General features: G+C 40.9%; 1 long non-coding RNA gene across 1 annotated transcript; it reads right to left on the reverse strand.

Moving 5' to 3' along the window:
• Positions 1 to 10,621: 10,621 nt before the first annotated feature.
• Positions 10,622 to 20,732, reverse strand: LOC144377166 (uncharacterized). Its single transcript, XR_013437846.1, has 2 exons — positions 20,401 to 20,732; positions 10,622 to 10,726 (listed from the first exon to the last, which is right to left on the reverse strand). It is a non-coding gene; the product is annotated as an uncharacterized LOC144377166 (long non-coding RNA).

A 20,732-nucleotide genomic window follows, 5' to 3' on the forward strand; every position in this document is an offset into this window, starting at 1 on the left:
ATTAAGGTTGTAGCAATGGATCATTTATGCCTATAGAATACTGTCCCCAAATGAAGTTTCCAGTGTCTGTGGTACCCCTTTCTGATATACTGGGGTTAAAGCTAGATGGACTTGCATCTATGAATTCTGAATTATTTGCCATCAATCAATGGCCTGAAACTTCTGACTGTGGCTATTGGATATGCTGCCAAATGTGGCTGTGCTTCTTCCCTCAATCCTCAGAACCATAGAAGTTCCCAACCAAGTGATAATTTTGGCCTAGGCCTGTCCCTAGTAATAATGACATAACAAAGTGAGGCAATAACAATAAGAAAATAACAATTTGGAGCCATGAATAATCTGGCAACAATGGAATTGTATTGAGGCTGATTGAATAAAATTGTTCTTTCATTCATATCTCTCTCCACTAGTATTTCTTGACTGAATGATCAATAAATAAATATTTCATTTCCTTGGTGCAGAAACACCTGAATCCAGTATTTAGTTCTTGAATGATACTTTATAATCTTACTGGAATATCTCAAGTTAGAATTGGTGGTGGTTCGTGACAGACTGTAGCCCATGTTTTGTTGTTATTGTAATTAATGTTTTTTAGGATAGTGTTTTCATATATGTAGCTCTCAACTTTATCTATATCCAGAGCAGACCCTGGGACTTAGGCGTTTTGTGCTTATCAACAGTACCACATCATCTGTGGAAAGGGGTGTTCAGAATCTAAGTTTTACAATAATGGCATTTTTTTCTAGTCATGAAAAAACTTAAAAATATTTTTACAAAAAATAAATCTTCATCAAATCCAAAGGCTCACACATGGTAGGCCTAAGAAAGGGAAAATCAGTTATGGCCATGACATTGTGGTAGCTTTTCCTGTGCAACAGGTGAGAAAGGAAGGGGCAGTTCATTTCTAGATAACTGGGTGGAGAAATGCTGGAGGTGGGGCCAATTTGAGGGGGAAGATCAGATACAGTCATAGCTAAAGTTTGATGTGGAAGGAAAATGTTAGACAAACTGCTTGCACATATGACAAAAATACAGCATGAAAATCAGTAGCTCCTTATATAATAGAAACTTTGAAATCTGGGAGCAATTTTGGACCTGTTGGGCATAGTACCTAGTCAAGAACTTCCAATGGAGAGTTGTCATTTCCTCAAATGGAGAATTATTGTTTGCTGAATACAGCATAGATTTGCTTCAGATCCCCAGACTAGTGGTTCTCAAACTTAAATATGCATTTCAATCACGTGGGGATGTATCACACTGCAGATTTCAATTATGAAATTTGAGCTGGGATCTGAGGTTCTATGTGTTCAAAAAAACCCCAGGTATTATCAATACTGCTGATCATAGATCATTATTTGAGTAGCAAATAATATAGAAGACTCCAGTGCAGTGGTGCGGTGCATGCCTATAATGCCAGAGGCCATGAGTTCAAAGCCAACCTCAGCAAAAGCAAGGCACTAAGCAACTCAGTGAGAACCTGTCTCTAAATGAAATACAAAATAGGGCTGGGGATGTGGCTTAGTGGTCAAGTGCCCGTGAGTTCAATCCTTGGCACCCCCCCACACACACCCAATTAAAAAAAATGTAAAAGATTTCATTGCGATTCTCCTATGAAAATTTGACAGCCTTCATCAGTGATTCTTGAAATGTGGTTCCCTTTCCCAGAGTCTCAGTATCATCTGGAACTTGTTAAAAAAGCCTGTCTGGGGTCGCACCTTCCAGACCTACTGAATGAGGAGCTAGGGTAGGACTCAGCACTCCAATTTAACTAGTTCTCTGGATGGTTTTGTTCTCACATGAATTTGGCAACCACTGGAATCCATAAGTTGATGGTTCTAAACCAAGTAATATAATCTCTAGAAAGGGAACCTAGGCATCAACAATGTATATATTTTAAGTTCCAATGCACAAGGGACTCAGATGATTCCAGTGTTCAGTAAAGGATCATTGCCACAGAGCACCCACAGGTGCTGTGAACACAACTGAATCAGCAGAATTTTAAGGGACATGTGTCAAAGCTGCTTTTGTTACAATCCTGATCTGGTGGGAAGTTTTTATTGTTCTGGGCCCAATGTGAAACAGCTTTTTGTTCACCAGGTATATTGTATATGTTGCCTCCAAATTTCTAAAAGACACCTAAAGTTCTGTATCTCTTTCTTAGTATTTTGAAGTCTCAGGGCTCATCCATACATCCTTCACTTTGAAGGAGATACCCAAATGCAGGCCATTCCACTAGATTTAAAAGAACTCCACTGAGTTACACATGTATACTATCAAATCACCAAGAATATTTACTACGTTGTTTTTCCTGGTCCTATGAGAAGGATGTAACCAATAAAATAAATAAATACCTGTGTTTTGGTAAGTTGGTGAAGATTCCATGTGACTAGGTAGTAGCTCAAATCCATAAAGAATAATACTTATGTTATATGTAATGTATTTTATCATCTTTCTAGATCAGTGTTCCTTGTGTATTAGAATAAAGAAAAATATTATGCAGATTCATGTGTAGACTGTGCAGTGATCTCTAAGAATAGAGCATTTTGGGCCTGAAAAGAATTAGATTTGCCATCAGACCAAGTTAAAAATCCTAGCTTTATCAAAGCTTATATGGTTATTGGAAATTGAGCAAATCCATTCAATATCTCTGAGTCTCAGTGTTCTTATCTCTAAAATACAAACAATACACTCACATCAGGGGCTACATAAGGACAATATTAGCTAATCCATGTAAATCATTTTTAACAGTGCCTACCACATACTAAGGGCTCAATTACCCCTTTATCTTATTTGTCATTTTAGAGACCACCAGGGAATATGGGTTTTGCATGGCCTTTGGAAAAGTCTGGGACAGAATAAGGAAGAGTTTAGGTAAGTACCCTTAGGAGAATAAAAATAGAGGAGCAGGTCAAAAGACAATTTGTCATTCCCCCTAAGGAGGGAGTCAGAAGTTAGGTCAAGGAGAATAAGGGTTTTATAAAGTGTGTGTGTGTGTGTGTGTGTGTGTGAGAGAGAGAGAGAGAGAGAGAGAGAGAGAATTGGCAATGCCTTCTCTTGCAACAACGAGGAATTAAAATTGTTCTGTTTGGATTGACAAATTGGGGGTAAGGTTTATGTCCTTCTCCAACCAGGATGAAGATAGCAGAATGGGATGAGTGTAGGTACCGAGAGGAAAAACATTGACTGAGTTCCTTGGGTAGACGACAGAGAAGAAATGAGAGTTGGGGAAACCTGCCTGGGTCTGAGGGGCCTGGTAACTCTGCTATAACAAAGTCCCTGTGCTGTTCCTCATTGAGTGCTGGAGAGGATGTTCAGAGAGTGCCGCCTTTGCTTTACAGAAGAGGCAGAGCATTGAGGTGAGGCTTTGGATGTCTGCAGAGGTGCCCATCATAGGGGTTGCATGGAGATAGTGCTGCCTGCCTCCTGCTGGGGCTTCTGCTGTAAGATGGACTTCAGGACAATTGATGGACATCATTTAGGGACCTGAGACTTGCTGTTGATCTAGGAGGACAATTAGTTCTGTCAGTGGTAATCAAGGAGTGGAGAAAACTCTGTGGTAACCAGAGTTACATGAACCTTTTATAGCATTTGAGATTAACCCGTTAAAAAGATTTAAATAACCATAGTGAAGGGCACTCTGAAAAGACTTCATACTGCTGCCATAAATGGAAGCATGATTAAGCCCTAGTCCTGAAATCGTGTAGCTTTCTACCCTGAGTTCTCCACTGCTTTGTCTCTGTCACTCTGTATTTTGGCATATTCTCACTGCAACCTCCCATCAGTAAATGGTGTTGAGAGGCCTGCTCTGGATAGACGTGGTGGCTGTGATGTACAGAGCCAGATTCCCCCAGGGCCTCGGTCACTCCCTGCATCGTCACCTGGCTGTCAGGCAACCTTCCCTGGCATGCCTTCAGAGCTGCAGAGGGTTTCCTTCCTCCTCGCCAAAGAGGTGGTGACTCCCAGGAAAGTTTGACTGCTTGTCCATTACCAGTGACCTTGTATCATTGGTATGAGAAATTCCAGGAGGGCAATATCTCCGTGTGGCAATAATGGTTCTCAGTCCATTCCTTCCCCACCACCTTCTCCACAGCCTCTTATTTTTCTTTAAATGGTGACGTAAATAAATGATGAACCGTCGATGTGGTGTGATACCTTCCTTTCCACAAATAGCCCATTCTCAGGTCAGGTATGAATCACGAGCGCACAGTTGAGCCTGCAGCGTGATGTGTTTAGTGGAGCAGAACTTTCCCTCCGTCACTGTTGTCACCTTTCCAGCAGTTAGGGAGGAAAGCTGGGTGGAGTCAGGTTGAATGTGAGCTGTGCTACTTTCTAGTAATGTGACTTTCACAAAAAAACCATTGATTTTCTTAGATCCCAAATTATAATGTAAATTTTATGTGTGTGAAAAGATGCAGTGTGGTGTAAATGTGACAGGCATGTGACAGGCACTCAATGAATCTGAAAAATAAAAAATGGCTTCTGTGTTCCTATACACGAAACCAAAGGCAAACTTTCAAATGCTTTCATTCTGGGACTCGGTTCTACTATTGCCCTCCTCCCCACCCACACAGGCTGACTCATGAATTTTTTTGACAGATTATGTTTTGGAAAGTAGAGTTATCACATACCCCGTCCCTCAACACGTGCACAGAATCTCCCATTATCAACATCCACCACCACAGTGGCATGTTTGTTACACCCAATGACTCTACATTTATACATAGTTATTGCCCCAAGGCCATGGTTTATTTTAGGAATCAATTGTGGTGCATATTTTATAGATTTATAAAACTGTATATAGATATATATATACCCGCTCTTATTATATTAGAAAAATAGCTCTACTGCCTAAATATCCTCTGTGTTCCACCTATTCATCCCTCCTTAGCCTCTGGCAATCCTGGATCTTATGACAACTTTTTCTTTTTCCAGGGTATCATATAGATGGAATCCCACAGTATGTATGTAGCCTTCTCAGATTAGCTGCTTCTACTACTTGTTGTTCTTCTTCTTCCTCGTCCTCCTCCTTCTCCTTTTTTTTTTTTTTCATTACTGGGGACTGAACCCAGGGGCCCTTTATTACTGACTACATCTCCAGCCCTTTTTATTTGAGACAGGGTCTTGCCAAGTTGTTTAGAGCCTGGCTAAGTTCCTGAGGCTGGCTTTGAATTTGCAATCCTGCCTCAGTCTCCCGAGTCACTAGGATTTCAAGCATACGCCATCACACCTGGCTTCAGATTGGCTTCTTTTACTTAATAATATGCAATGAAGTCTCCTTCATGTCTTGTGGCTTGATAGCTTATTTCTTTTTATTACTGAATAATATTCCTTTTATGGACATACCACAGATTAAACATTCACATATTGAAGGATGTTTTTGTTACTTTCAAGTTTGGGCAATTATGAATAAAAATGCTAAGACATCTATATGCAGGTTTTGGGGTGGATAAATGGTTTCAATTTATTTGGTTAAATACCAAGAAACTCAATTGCTGGATTATATGGTAAGAATATGTTTAGTTTTGTAGGAAAGAACCAAATTATTTTCCATCCATCACTTACTGTTCTGTTTTCTCATGATCCAACACATATTTGTACAAAAGGTCACACATGCTTATTTGTAAATTCCAATCCTTGTCATGTTTGGCCTTGTTGCAGTGCTACCAGGGCAAGGTCAGGATTTCATAAATAGTCAGGAGCCAAGAGACTTGACCTTTCTTCAGAACTCCTACACTGGCTTTTTTGAATGATCTTTAAAAAAAAAAAAAATCAGCTCTGTCCTCTGGGTCTCCATTTCGTTATTTAGGCAAAAGAAGCTCGTAGCCACATGACACCTGTGCTGGAGTTGGCACACAGGTTCAGACCAGTGGGAATAGTACTTGTGCTAACTAATCATTGACTATTATCAGTGTTACTTATAAACTCGAATTTATAAGAGGTACATTAGAAACTGTACTTGAAAGCATACTTGTAGAGGTTTTGTACTTTAAAGAGTTCTCTGATATTTCTTAAAATTTGTCAGTTATAGATTATGTGTGACTACCTGACTACATTGAATTTTTCATAAAAATTAGCCTATGCTAAATTATTTTTTAATATTTAAACAGTCATTTCCAGATGTTTAGAAATAACTTCACCATGATATTTATTTTATTGGGTCGTAGCCATGTATTTAAAGATTTTTTTTCTTTCAATGTTTGTGTTACCTATCATTGCTTTAAATAGAAACACACAAAGAGTGACTAGGAATTGACTACAGAGAGAAGCAGGAAGGAAACAGATCTGAGTTGAACAGAACCCCAGTGAGGAAAAACCCCTCACTCTGGTGGCCTTGGGGTCCTCACTCTGCTCACTGGCTTCTCAGAATAAAATACCCAATGCTCTCTTATCTCTTCATTGCCACAGAGACCTGTTTCGGTGGCCTGCAGTGACCAACAGGATGATACCTTGAGAATGCTTTCACCAATCCTCAGTGTTGTGGTTTAGTTGTGTAATGTACCCCAAAAGCTCATGTGTAAGAAAGTACAAGAAAGTTTTAGAGGTGAAATGATTGGGCTGGGAGTGCTTTAACCTAATCAGTGCATTAATCCCCTGATGGGGATTAACTTGGTGGTAACTTCAGGCAGGTAGGATATGGCTAGAGGAGGTGGATCCATGTTGGGGTTTATAGTTTGTCCTTGTTGAGCAAATCTCCCTCTCTCTCTCTCTCTCTCTCTCTCTCTCTCTCTCTCTCTCTCTCTCTCTCTCTCTCTCTCTGTCTCCTTCCTGGTGCCATGTTCCCAGCTGCTTCCCTCTGCCATCCTCTTCTGCCATGATGTTCTGCCTCTCCTCAAGCTCTGAAGAATGGAGCCACTGTCTATGGACTGAGACCTCTGAAACTGCAAGCCCTAAAATAAACTTCTGCTTCTCTAATTGTTTTCAGTTATTTTGGTCACAGCAACAAAAAGGCTGACTAAAACACTCAGCAAGGGTTGGATATTATGGAGATAAGCCATTTCTGGCAGGACAAAGGATGGGCACATAGGGGAAGAGGGCCATTACTGAAGGTACCACCCTCCCAAAAGATTTGCGTGCTGGCTTCCTACATTTCCTTACCTCGGCTCTATTTAGGATATTGGGATACTGGATGCCAGTATCCCAATATCCTAAATACTTAGTATCTTCCACCCCCAAAAGAACTGTATCCAGACCTGTGGATCTCAGAGTGTCTTTTCCTGCACTCATAAATGCTTTTTTCTCCTCTCCCACTCCTCACAGCCTGTTCTTAAAATACCCACATTGTGTCTATCTAAATACTTTATATTCATTCATTCATTCATTCATTCATTCAATGAATGTTTACTGAGAACCTGTTGTGTACCAAGGACTGTTCTTGGAATCGAGGACAACAGTTTAAACTCTCTTGAGCCTACATTCTCATCATGAAGATTGACATAAAATAATATGCCACGTAATCAAAAAGGTCAAGAGAAAAAAATAAAGCACAGTAAAAGGTTAGAGAGTGACAGGGGCTGCCATATTTGGTTGGGTGGTCAGGGATGACATCTTTGGGATGTGGTCTTCAAGTGAACCATGTGGATGTGGAAGTGGAGCATGTTTATGGGAAGAAGGACAGGTACAAACGCCTTGAAGTAGGAACAATGTGCTTGCAGATTAGCAAAGAGGCTGGCATGAAGGGTGAGGGATTGGGAGTCAAGGCAGAGGTCTGGATAGGGCCAGACAGGAAGAAACATCTTGCTCTGGGCAAACTTCTCCAGAACATTACTGAGTGGTTGGAGTAGTTGGTGTTTTAGGTAAGCTGGAGTGGAAGAACTTGGGAGCCACAGAGTCTTTGAAAGTACATGTAATATACAACTAACCCTGGAAATGACGGTCTTTCTTGACAGTTATAAATCCTACTATAGCAGCACTGTTTGGAGGAGAGATTACTGAGGATTGACCCAGAGATGATCTACTACTGAGCTCCTAGCCCTTTTTATTTTATTTTATTTTAAATTTTGAGATAGAGTTTTGCTAAGTTGCTGAATCTTACCTCAGAATTGCGATCTTCCTACCTCAGCCTCCTGAGTTGCTGGGATTATAGGCCTGTGCCATTGTGCCTGGCTAAGAACTGTTGTTGTTGTTGTTGTTGTTGTTGTTTTCCTGCTGTATCAGGATTCACAGTAGGTAGTTCATACTGGCATTGCATTAGACTGCACTCTACTAGACACAGAGGATTTCACTATGTTTGCAGTCACATAGGCTGCCTATGAGCAACCCCAAATCAAGGACATGTAGTTGACATGTCAGAAATTCACCGAGTTTCATATCTGAAGACCATAGAGGGCTATGAAGCTAGTGTGAAGGAAGGAAGGAGACACTTATCCCCCAGGGAGCCGGTGGCAAGAATTGCCTGGAAAAAGGGACTTGGTCATGCCAGACAGGAGATCTACCAATGAGCTACATCCTAGCCTCAGGGGTTTACTTTTAGGATGATAAAAATGTTCTAAAATTAGATCATATACTTTGTGAACATACTAAAACAATTGAATTCTATATTTTAAAAGAGTAACATTTATGGTATATGAAGTATATCTCAATAAAGCTGATTCATTATGTAAAAAGTGGATCACAGACTAAATGTAAAAGCTAAATCATAAAACAAAAAAAAGAGAATGTTAAAAAAATTGCCTGGAAAAACAGCTACAGAGCGATCAGGTGCGAGAATAGAACTGGCTATGGATTTGGAGGGTAAAACTACACACAGGGAAACTGAGGCTCCATATAAGGATAAAATTTGGGAAAGTATTAGAATTAGAAATTGGAAATCATCTCAGTGAGCATTCCTGGTGATTGTCAAGGATTGGATGAGTAAGTTTCCCATCTGAAACTTACTCCTTAGGAACGAAGCAACCTTATCTTGCTTCTCTTGGGAGGACAGCAACTTGACGGGACTTGTATATGGCCCTCTGGCATTCTAGTACTTTATTTTATCTACAGTTGATCTCATTTATTAAATCTAATTAATACAACTGGTTATTGTTTTTCTTACTTTTTTCTGTACAGTGAGGGCTTAATGAGTATTGTTGATTGAATGAATGACTTGAAATCATCAACACAAAGGAAAAAAGGGCCAGCTTTGTAAGAAACACTTATGACAAATAAATTATTGCTTCCACATTAACTATCTTTTGAAATAAGATATACAGTTCTAAGCAAGAGGTTAAAATAAATTGTAGAGCCAGAGAATAAACCATTTCTCACATTGCAACACCAGCCTTTCATTCATTCACCCAACAGTTACTGTTAAGCCAGGCAGTACCCTAGAGGCTAAGTATGGAGCTCAGAGTCTCCTTGGATGGAGTCACAGACAAGCAATTAGGCAGTTTCACCAGAAATGTGTCTTCTGTCAGGAGCAGTCAGCCTCAACCTAAGGCCAAAGACACACAGGCCCTTGGACCTTTGTCAATCTGTTTCTGAGCTCTTGGTAGCCCTCTCAGTCCCCTTTTTTCCCAATCGTGACTGAAAATAGACCCACTTTTCTTAGGAGTAATGTCAGGCATAGGATAAGCCACCAGGGACCTGGGGGTTGGCCTTGATTGGATGCATTGAATGATTTACTCTAGGAAATGGATAGGGTACTACTTACTATCAAATCTTCCATCTGTGCTGTGGACATTCCTGGGCTCCTTTTAGTGAGTGGCATCATTTAAATTCCATTTCCTGTGTTCCATTCTCTCTTGTCTCTACTCATTTCTCTTCCATGGACTGAACCTTTCCTACCAAAATTCTTGTGTTGAAGCCCTCATTCCCAGTGTCATGACATTTTCAGGTGGGGCTTTGGGGAGGTCATGAAGGCATTAATGCTCTTAAAAGAAGAGACAGGAGAGTAATTTATCTCTATGCTACCTGAGGCTACAGGAAGAGAATGACTTGTCCTTAAGTTTCCTTTATTAAGACCTTGACCATGATGGTACCTTGATCCCAACTTTCCAGCCTCCAGAACTGTGGAAAATGAATGCTGTGTAAGTTATTCAGTGTATGGTAAGTTGTGATTGAGGCCTGAGCTGATCAAGACATTCTCCAAACTATTTGTCTAAAGTTCATACCAGATACCCTTGGAGACAGGTAAAAACAAGGAGGGTAAAGGGATCAAGAAACACAGTCACTACATTGTGAGTGTCCACAATGGGCCTGGTTAACACTTTCTGTACCTCACTCATTTTCTCTCCCAAGAGCTCCATCGATATAGTAAGGCCAATGGAGATTCTGAACCCCAGGTCTACCACTTATCAGGCAACTGACTCACAACTCTGAGGCTCCAGCTTCCTGGAGAGACTATAGCAGAGTGGTTACTGGCACATATTCTCTATTTAAACCCCAGTTCTGTTCTTATAAATGTGTGGTCTTGGCAAGCTGCTTCATCTCTGTGTGTTTCAGCTTCCTTTTACCAAAAGTGGAAATGAACTAAAATAGCAGTGTCCACAACAAGGGTGGTTATGAAGATTAAATAAGCTAATATAAGTAAAGCACTTTGAGCAATAACCAGCTCAAGGTAAGAATGTTACCAAAGATTCTCAATAATCTGAACATGAGTTTAGAAGTTCATCCCATGGAAAAACCAATGTGCAAGATACAAGAGTTGGGGAGAAAGGAAGGTTTTATTTACGACCAAAGAATGCAGAAGTGGGAAGAGGTGTTCACATTTCAGCTTTTCAATTCCAGAAGGTTGACAGGTTACGTAGATCTAGGAAAGGAATAGATTACAGATGTAAGAGAGGTTAGTCAGTTTCCATCATTTTGGCTAAATACCTGAGAAAACCAACTCGACTGATTGTGCCCCATTGTCTCAGATGTAAAACACCTATAACAATTTAAGTATATTATATAATTGTGTAATATAATTATATAATAACAACATAATTAAAATAATATTAATATTTTAATCATTAATGTAATATTAAGGCAATAATATACGCTTTAGATCATGATTTCCAATTTTAGATTCCAGCTGTAAAGTATGATTTTAATGCACCTGTATCAATTTCACAGAATTAAAAATTGGAACTTGATGGGAAAGAGGAGATTTATCTTGGATCATAGTGGCAGTCCATGGCCCCACCACTATCGGGGGGGTGTGCCATGGACTGCCACCATGATCCAAGATCTTCTTGACAGGGAGGTGTAGTGAAGCAGAGATGGTCACCTCATGGCAGCTGGGAAGCAAAGAGAGAGAAGAGGCGGCTGGGCACAAGAGGTATCCTTCCAGGGAACACCCCCAGTGACATACTTTTTCCAACGAGGCCTTACCTCCTACAGTTCCCATCATCTCCCAATAATCAATCATTTACAAACCCATCAATGGGTTAATCCCCTGATGATGTCAGAGCCCTCCTGATGCAATCACTTCCCAAAAACCCCACTTCTGAACACAGCAGCATTGGGGAGTAAGCCTTCAACACATAAGGTTTTGAGGGTCTTTCCAGAGTCACACTAAAAATAATGAGGAATAGAGACAGGCTAATAAAGATAAGAAATATTTATGTCTAATTTTGGATAGACAGAGATGCTATAGTTTTGGACAAAACATTTCTTCAAATGATCAACATCTCTACATACAGAGCCGAGTGGCATCTGACCCAAAGGTTAAGGCAACAAAGTGGACAGACACAAAATGAGAACAGAGATGATAAGTGTTTTCATCCCATTCCAGTCATCCATCAGACATCTGTAGGTCTAAATGAAGAGTCAGTTTTTTCAGTAAAAGTGGCCTTCAGGTCCCTGAAGAGTAACCTAGGCAACCACTATCATCATAACCCACATGGCAGAGGTGTTATCTACAGCAAAGCTAGTGGGAGACTAGTAATGTATGATCTCCATAATTAGTGATTTTTTAAGTCAACAAAGAGCAAGTGAAAGTAGAAGGTTTATTTTTTTTCCTCAGTAACAAGGACAAACTGTTATTTTGCATCTTCTTGTTGAACATTTTTTAAAAAAGTGTTCTTTAATACAGTGTGTGGCAGGAAAGAAACAACAAAGTCTATCTATTATTGATGGTTTATTATTATTATTAGTTTTTATTTTTACTGTTTGAGTATCAATGTTATTATTACTATCATTCTTACTTTCAGACTTGGTGGTAACAGACCTACCTTCTTTCCTACTGGAGAATTTGAAAAGACATTGACAAAGCAGAGGGCTCTGGCTCCTTGTCATTCAAATCATGGGCTGGAATCCCTCTGTCTGGCATCAACTTCAAAAACTTGTTGGAATGAAAAGGCTCAGAATCTGCCTTTTAGACTAGATCCCCAGGTGAGTCATGAGTAAGTTTAAATTTGAGAAGCACTTCTAACATTGGTTCTCAGCCTTGGCTTGGAGACAATGCCTGGGCTCCTCAACCCTGCCCTGCCCCAGAAATTCCATCTTAATTGGCTGGAGCACAAAAGCTTAAAAGGTCCCTGGGTGACACTAATGTGCAGTCAAGGCTGAGAGCCACCCATAGAGAGCATTTGGCTGGGAGGAGTTAGGGGTGCATGGGAGTTTATTTATTTCAGCAACTGCCAGTGAGAGTTCTGGTTTGTTTTGCTTCTTTTAAGGCCCAAAGAAAGTAGAAATAGGAAGGAACACAAGGAGGACACATTCTTCCTGACCCACCCCCAACATTCCCCAGTCTTCTTGCCAGCCAACAGGATACGTGACAAGGCTTTTTGTCCAGCATTTCTGTTTCTCTTTGTTGCAGTTCTCAGCATCCAGGCTGTGTTGGTTGGCTTTGTGTCTCTCTCTGAATTTACTGTGCTGAAGGGACTTGTCTTTTCTGTGAAGGAAATTTGTGTTTCCCTGGAAATGATGTCCTTCTCCTTGCTTCTTCCTCTCCTACCCATGGTTCATGTTCATGGTACCCAGAAGCTGTTGGAGAAAACCTGATGGGAGATCTCTCCCTGACCTCTTATGTCAAGCCCTTGACCCCTGGTAGAAAATTCATGTTCCCAGTAGGCTCAGGGAAGTTATCTGAGTGAATGCTGCTGTCTAGACAGTTGTTCATGCCAGGTCATAAAGCTAAGGACTCTTGGGGACATGGGTGGGAGGCAGGGTCATTCTACATTTTAAAGAGAAGCCGGAAATCTGGAATTTTATGAAGACCCTTCATGTTTTTCAATGTTGTCAGTCAATTAAAAAAAAAAACATAACAGCTTTGCTGGCCAAATAAAACATTTCCTGAGGTCAGAGCACACTATGGACCTCTGAGGCATGCCTGGTATTCTAAACTGCCCATTTGGGTTGGAAAAGTTTCTTGAGTTATGGCGACTAAGCTTAGTGATCTTGCTTTACCTTTGGTATTGGTAGAAAAGGTAAGATACCTGAGTATCATGTCTTCTGAGTCATGTAACCAAAGGTTTTTAATTCCAGTGACTTTCTCTGGATTTGTTATTTTGATATACTCTTGGCCAAAGGCAAATCTTCCATATACACAGGCCCAAATATGGCTGTTTCCTCTATACCATCTAAGTCCTCTGTGTGCCCTAGGGTCACAGTGGACTTCTCTGCCTCACCTGATGCCAGACATTATAGGAGTTAGGCAGATATGTTACAATTTCCTGGGATAGCAAAATAGAAGGAAAGAAAGGAAGGTTTATATTATTCAATCTTCTCCCTCTCCTATAGCTTCCCCTCCCCTGCATAACAGCCCCAGCATTTGACAGAGCTCCTTGTTTAATGCTGCCATGACTCTGCAAGTGACTAAATGTTTCTCCTTCAATATTCTCTTTATACAAGATGACGTGACTTGTGTGTGTTGCTAATATTAGATTTGGAACAGATGCCCTCATTGTTGGGTCCAGGGTACATGCAGAACAGAGTAATAATCCAAAGACAAAGGCCTCAAATGCCCAGTGACTTACTTTTTTTTTTTTTTTTTTTTGTGGTGTTAGGGATTGAACCGAGGGCCTCATGCATGCAAAGCAAGCACTCTACCTCGAGGCTACATCCTCAGTTCCAGTGACTTTAATAGCAGAAATCGAGAACTTGCTGTAAGGGACTCTGTCTGGTTCATGCTACATGTTTGGGTCGTGAGACCCAAGAATTAAATACATAGTATAGCTCTCATGGAAATGTAGGCAGAGCTCTTGTGGGGAGGGATGAGGGGTACACAGAACCAAGTGATGACATCTTCATGTGGACATAAGCAACAATACCCAGGCCATCTAGTCACCACTGGTTGCCAAAGTTAGGACCAGGGAAACCACATAGCAAGCCTAGGGGATCAGTGGATACTTCGGCAGACAAGGCCAATGTCAGGGTTCTTTCTGTTCTTTTCCATTTTTCTCACTATAGCCTTCTTGGAAAAATCAGAGGAGGGAAGTTACAAACTATGAACCTTTCGGGTACATTATCAACACCTGGGACTTTCTTTCCTCTTCCCTTATTATCAGAATGCTCTTATGTTTGAGAGGTAATTTGTTTCTTAAGTTCTGCCAATGTGTTTTATTTTTCCTCAGATTTTAGTTGCCTGAACCCTTGTAGAAGTTAAGGTTGCTTGCCTTAGTAGAGAATGTCTGTCTCTGATGCTTTCTGCTCATAGCCACATGCTGCAGATATGGTTCTTAATGAGTACCTTCTGCCCTTGGCAATCCCAGCACTAACACATTGGAAAACTGCCTGAAACTTGGCTAAAGTCAATGGATCAAAAATCTTTTGGTCTCAAGGGGTTGTATTAGAAAGATCCTATGCCATAAAAATTCTCTCTTGATTTGCAATTGAATCATCAGATTAAATCCCTCAGCCAGCCATTTTGCAAACTGAGTGTAACCTTTATGGAAATAAAAACCAGAACCCTAAAATACTTGGCTTACAAAGTTCCAGTTTTTCATTGTCGCCTCCCCCCAACCTTAAGTAAAAGTCTAGTGATCTACTTATAGAGGGGGAAGAAAGAACTAGCATTTATTGAGTTTTGCTGTAAGTCAGGTGCTTCACACTGGTTATCTCTCTGGAGAGCTTAAAAAGCTTGTAAGTGGCAGAGGTCATACTTAAACCAATACCTTCTAATACCCAGAAATACGCTTTTTTTTTCCCCCATTCGTCTATGCTTTTACAGTTCCCTTGCATTTCTCTCATGTTATCATGTGCAGAATAAGATAGACACATACAGATTTAGAGATAGGACTGAATGTTTTCCTTTTTATTTTAGAGATAAAAATAAAACAGCAATTGTTTTAAACTCATAATTAGAATGAAATAGATACTTAGGCTGATAGGTTTCTGAAATAAATGTTTATAGTTCTGTGTTGAAAACAGAAATGACCTGGTAGAAAGCTTATATTGTGGATTCCAAGGGGCCTAAAACCATGTTTTATTCACTCTGTGTCCATAATAATTAGCACCAAGCCTGGTCCAAAAGAGTTCACTCAATATTTGTTGAATGAACAGTTTTCTCCTCTATCCCCATCAGCACTGAGAGGGGAAATCTTCTGCTTTAAAGATGGGGCAGAGGCTGGGCCTCTTTCACCTACTGAGCAGACTGCTTTCTTCAAAAATACTGCATAATATTAACAGGGATTAGGCAGGTCAGTCCAGCCAGGCAGTCCAGCCACATCTGGAGAAGGTGGCAATTTGGGTCATCTTGCTGCATCAGAACCTCCACCTCATTTTGTACTTTGGGGAAAAATGAACAAGCACATGGGTGATGCCAGTGAAAGGAAGTCCTCCTGAGAGTTTGTCTTAGCAAATTTATAGCCGTTTCCAAACTGCAACAAATTTAATATTATTTACCTTTTAAAATGTTAATTGTCCATCAGAGATGGGCTCAGTTGTCTGTAGGCCAGTCTTTCACTGAAGGCTTATGTGGTGGGGGTTGATGTGTGTGTATGTGTTCATGTGTGCATCTTCCATGAGATCTGAAATTGTCTAATATTTTTCTTTTTTTTCATCCATTCTAAGTGTGGTAAAAAGCACTTAACATAAATTCACCATCTTTATTATTTTTAAGTGTTAAATACATTTACATTATTGTGAAACGTATCTCAAGAACTTTTTCATCTTACAAATCTGAATCTCTGTACTCATAAAACAACAACTAGTATGTTACTTTTAAACATCATCTAAGGTCTAATTTTGCTAGAATGAAGACAGCTCTGCTGTCAATTTCAGGAAAGCATGATACAACCTCCTCTTGCTCATACATTGAGAACCTTCTTGGCTCAGTAAACCACATTCTGCCTTTCACCTGTGGGGTGAACCACGCAGGTCTTAGATTTGGTCATTATTAGGAAAATATATCAGGAATTTTAATCCAAATAAGCACTACTACTCAGCTTCCTCACCTCTCCTCCTCAGCCAAATTGGGCTAACTTCCTCATTGTTTGTGAATTCCTTATGAGTGCCAGAGACTCCACTGAGAGAAGAGTCAAAGACATGGCCCCAGGGGCCTAGAAATTATTATTCTAGTTTACAAGCTATGTTCCAACATGTCTCACAATTATCATTTCCCACGATTCCCATTGTCTTTCCTGATCTGATCCTCCCCAGATTAGCCTAGGGTGATCCTTCTCTGCAGCATAACAGGATTGCTTTATTTCCTGGTGTTCCCTTATCAAAGCATTTCTCACACTGTATTGCAATTGCTTGTCTATCTTTTCTGCCACACCTCGAGTTCTGTGAGACCAAGATGTGTATCAATCTTGCTGTGGAATGGAGCATTATTAAGTCAATGTTATATAATCTTTGCCAGCTGTGAGAAGGTCCCCCTGCATTGCTATTGCACTTCTCTGGTCCACGGCAGAGCAGCTTGCAGAGGATCACTGAACTTCTGTGAACTGAGATGTGCTGGCATGAGTGCCATGAGAACAGGAGCCAGGTTAAGCTTTGCTGCCCTTGAAGACCCAACACTGAGCACAGTTGCTGGCTCTTGGTAGACATTTAAAAAAACATTTTGAAAATGAATGAATCAACTAGAGCAATGAAGAAATAAAGTTTCATAGAGGAAGGATTCTTTTCTCTCTTTTTCTGCTGCAGCATGCTTTGATAGAGGCATAGTATTTATGCCAAAGGAGAAGGTAATCATTATGATACAGGGAAAATACTGGGCTAGATAGGTACAATTAGAAGGGGCTCTTAATGGAACATAGGGCAGGAGGGGTGTGATGTGAGGGTAGGCTTGTCAGGAAAGGCCAAGGGGAGTAGTTTATGATGCAAAGGCTCAAAAGCAAGAGAGTACTGCATGTTTGTGGAACTGCAGGAAGTTGAATGCTGCTTAGGGTTTGGGACAAGGTGGGAAGAGATGAGGCCCAACAGAAGGAGGGGCAGATCTCAGTGGTCTTGAGGTCAGCCAGAGAGGACTAACCTCATCCCAAGTCTAAGGAGAGTGACTGCAGGTGTAAGCATAATATGGCAGATTTATGTTAGAAAGTCACCTCAGCTGGAGGATGGAGTAGAAGGCATCATGGGATAAAACCCAGGCAGGAGAGATGAGGACGGTTTCATCAATGTGGTATCATGTTGGGGCAGGAGGCAAGAAGTGTTTAGAACCAACCAAACCGCAGAAGTACACACCCAACTCATTTTATTCCACAGCAGCCATGACTTTTCCTCTTTAGGCCTTTGTTGAAGGCTATTAACAAAGGATTGATTGGGTGTGAGTGTAGAGACCTAAGAGGATCTGTTTGAAACTTCCTCCTTTGTGGGAAGAATCATCAGAAAAGAAAAGGGACTCTAGGTGACCCAACAGATAGCAGTGACTTTATGATGGTCATTAGGTGTATCACACATGAAGATGCTGCTAAGAACAAGGTCCCCTGGAATGAGCAGCCAGGAGATATTTTAATTAGATCAAGGTGTCCGCCTGCATAGTTTGTTCCAGATATTGGGGGTTAAGATATTTGTAATTTGCAAAAGTAAGTTAAAAATTTTAATATAATTTTATCCTTGGGAGGCAATTACACAAAAAGAATCTCTTTGTCTTGTACTGTAAACTAGAAGATAAACTAGGCAAACTCATTAGTGGGATGGGCACATGTTCTGTGTGTATGTGTTCAGCCACTGATGGGGACTGGAGAAACTCAAATCTGCCATAGAAGGTGGCAGGTAGGGACAGAGATTCTTATGCTTATTATAAAGAGGCAGGAATCAAGAAATTTTTGAGAAATAGTGAATTAAAGTCCCACAGATACTTCAGTCATATGGGCCAACAATTATAGTGTTATAATGTATCTGTTAGTTGAAGTACAATATAATCGTGTATTTGACCTCTATTATTTGGGACTTTGTGGCAGCTTCTATGATCCAGATATTAAGGAGACACTGCCTTTCCCTCATGAGTATACATCTAGTGGAAAAGACACACATAGGAATCATTATTGTCTTAACATGATAAGTACCACAATAGACTCACAGTTAAAGAGCATAGAGAAGACAGCAATTGACTCCTAGTTATTGAATTGTTTTATACAGTTCTGTAGGATTGATACTGTAAAACCTATAAGCCTTCAAGCATTGCAGGAGAGGCATCACTTCCATGAGAGGAATCTGACTGAGGCCTACAAGGATGAGATGACTCGACCGAGATACTACTACCAGATACCCAGGGTCATCACCCCAAATCAAAGAGGCACTAACTTTAGCCTTTTCTGTGACAACACAGTAAATGTGTCTTTTTTCTTAAATTGATATACAAATTTAGGTTTCATTTCAGGGACTAAATCTAATCAACATTTCCAGGCCCTGGAATTTGTAACAAATTTGTTAAATTTCAAAGAATGTTCTCAACCTCCAGATTAGACTTAAAGGAAAGGCCATACTTGGGAATCAGAGACCTACTCTAAATTTATTCAGGACTCAACATTTATCTCACCAGGCAAGTGTCAACACACTCTGGTCCTCAGCTTCCCAAGCAGTAAGATTAGATAATAAGATGTCAGTAGAGGAAGCTGGCACTATCTCTGGCTCTATCTTTATCATCAGCACCCTAGTCCAAGTTACCATCTCTCATCTGGATTATTGCAATTGTTTTTTCATTCATTCTGGATCACTCTAATCTACTAGTCTTAGAAAGCAAATGTGATTGTATAACCATCATTGAAAAGATCAAAACCCTCCACATGATTTATAATATTCTTTCCAAACTACACATCATGAACCATGAGTGGATCATAGAAATAATTTCATGAGTCATCACCAGCACTTAAAATATATATATATATATATATATATATATATATATATATATATATATATATATAAAGTAGAGGAGAGATATAAGAATGCAGTGGCAATGATGAGTGTTTTACTCAGCTTTTCCCCACAGTGACCAAAGTACCTGAGAAGAACAATTCAGAGGAGAAAAAGATTATTTTGGTTCATGGTTTCCAAGGTTCAGTCCATGGTCCTTGAACTCCATTGCTCTGGGCCTGAGTGAGGCAGAACATTTTGGTGGAAGGGCATGGCAGAAGAGAGCTGCTCTGCTCAGGCAGGGGAAAAGGGAAGGGGGAGAGGGGGAGGGAGTGAGGGAGGAGGGGAGGGAGGGAGATAAAGAGAGAGAAAGGGTCCAGGACAGATATGGCCATGTCCCATTTGTCTATAATTACTACCCAGTAGACCATTCAGCTATCAATCAATTAATCTAGCAAATGTATTAATCTGCTGATGAAGTCAGAGCCCTAATCATTGCCTAAAAGCCCCACTTCTGAAACAGTGTTGGAGACCCTGCTTCCAACACTTTCCCCAAGCTTTTCAGGGAGTGTTTCAGATCCAAACCATAACAATAAGCATAAGAACTATTTAATAAAACGTGAGGGCCCAAGCCTACTGAGTGATATGATCTCTGTCTCCTAGCTCCATTTCCTCTAATCTCTGCCCAGTTCTTTGCTCTATCCACAACAATCTTCCTTAAGTTCCTCCAACAAATCATGCTTCCTTCTTCAGGAAGACCCCTTATGTGCTGTTTTCCTCTTCTCTAGTACACAGCAACCTTCAGGTCTCAACTCAGGTGCCACTTTTTCAGGCAAACTTTCCCAGACTATATCTTGAACCCTTATAAGGGTCAGATTCCCACAGTTCCTGTTCGTTTTCAAATTATTATTATTTATTTAATAGCGCGCTTCTTTGGTTGGTTAGCGACAATCTTTTCCATTAGGCTGGGGTCTACAAGGCTGCAGGGACCCTGCTCTTGTTTAGCATTGTAGTAACCCAGTGCCTAACTCCCCAGGGCACCTAGGTATTCAGAGGAGTAATGACTAACCTGTCAGTCAAGGATGCTGGCTGCTCTTTCTTAGCGTTGGTTTGGTTTCTCGCGCTTGCACTAAGTAAACCACTGCTGGGCTGTACTGTCAGCCTAGATTAGCAACTAACTTCCTTTAACAGGATTCCTTAACTTGGGTGTTAGTGAGGAAGGGGAGACCGATCTTCATCTGGTTTCAGGAGGAATCTGCTCACCCGATCCAGAGAGCCAGAGCTCCAAGAGCATCTCACGCCGCCCTTCTGCATCCCTGGGGGCCCGTGGGCCGCGTTTAATCAGAGGCTTCTTCTAAGCATCACGCCTAGGCGACCAGCCCGTTCCAGCCCCTCGGACTAGGCCAGCCCGTTCAGACCTTCCACTCTTCGCCGTGCGCATACCCCTGGTATGCTGGACCCAGGCAGTGGCGGCAGGTGACCAGCCTCTCTAGGTTGGGGTGCTTCCACGGAGCCTCTGCAGCCATCTTCTGGGACGCAAAGGAGGAGGCAGAAAAGGGGCGGGGCCTTTGTACCGCCCGCCCCCACCGCTGGAG

The sequence above is a fragment of the Ictidomys tridecemlineatus genome, chromosome 4 (genome assembly GCF_052094955.1).
Source record: "Ictidomys tridecemlineatus isolate mIctTri1 chromosome 4, mIctTri1.hap1, whole genome shotgun sequence".
NCBI lineage: Eukaryota > Metazoa > Chordata > Mammalia > Rodentia > Sciuridae > Ictidomys > Ictidomys tridecemlineatus.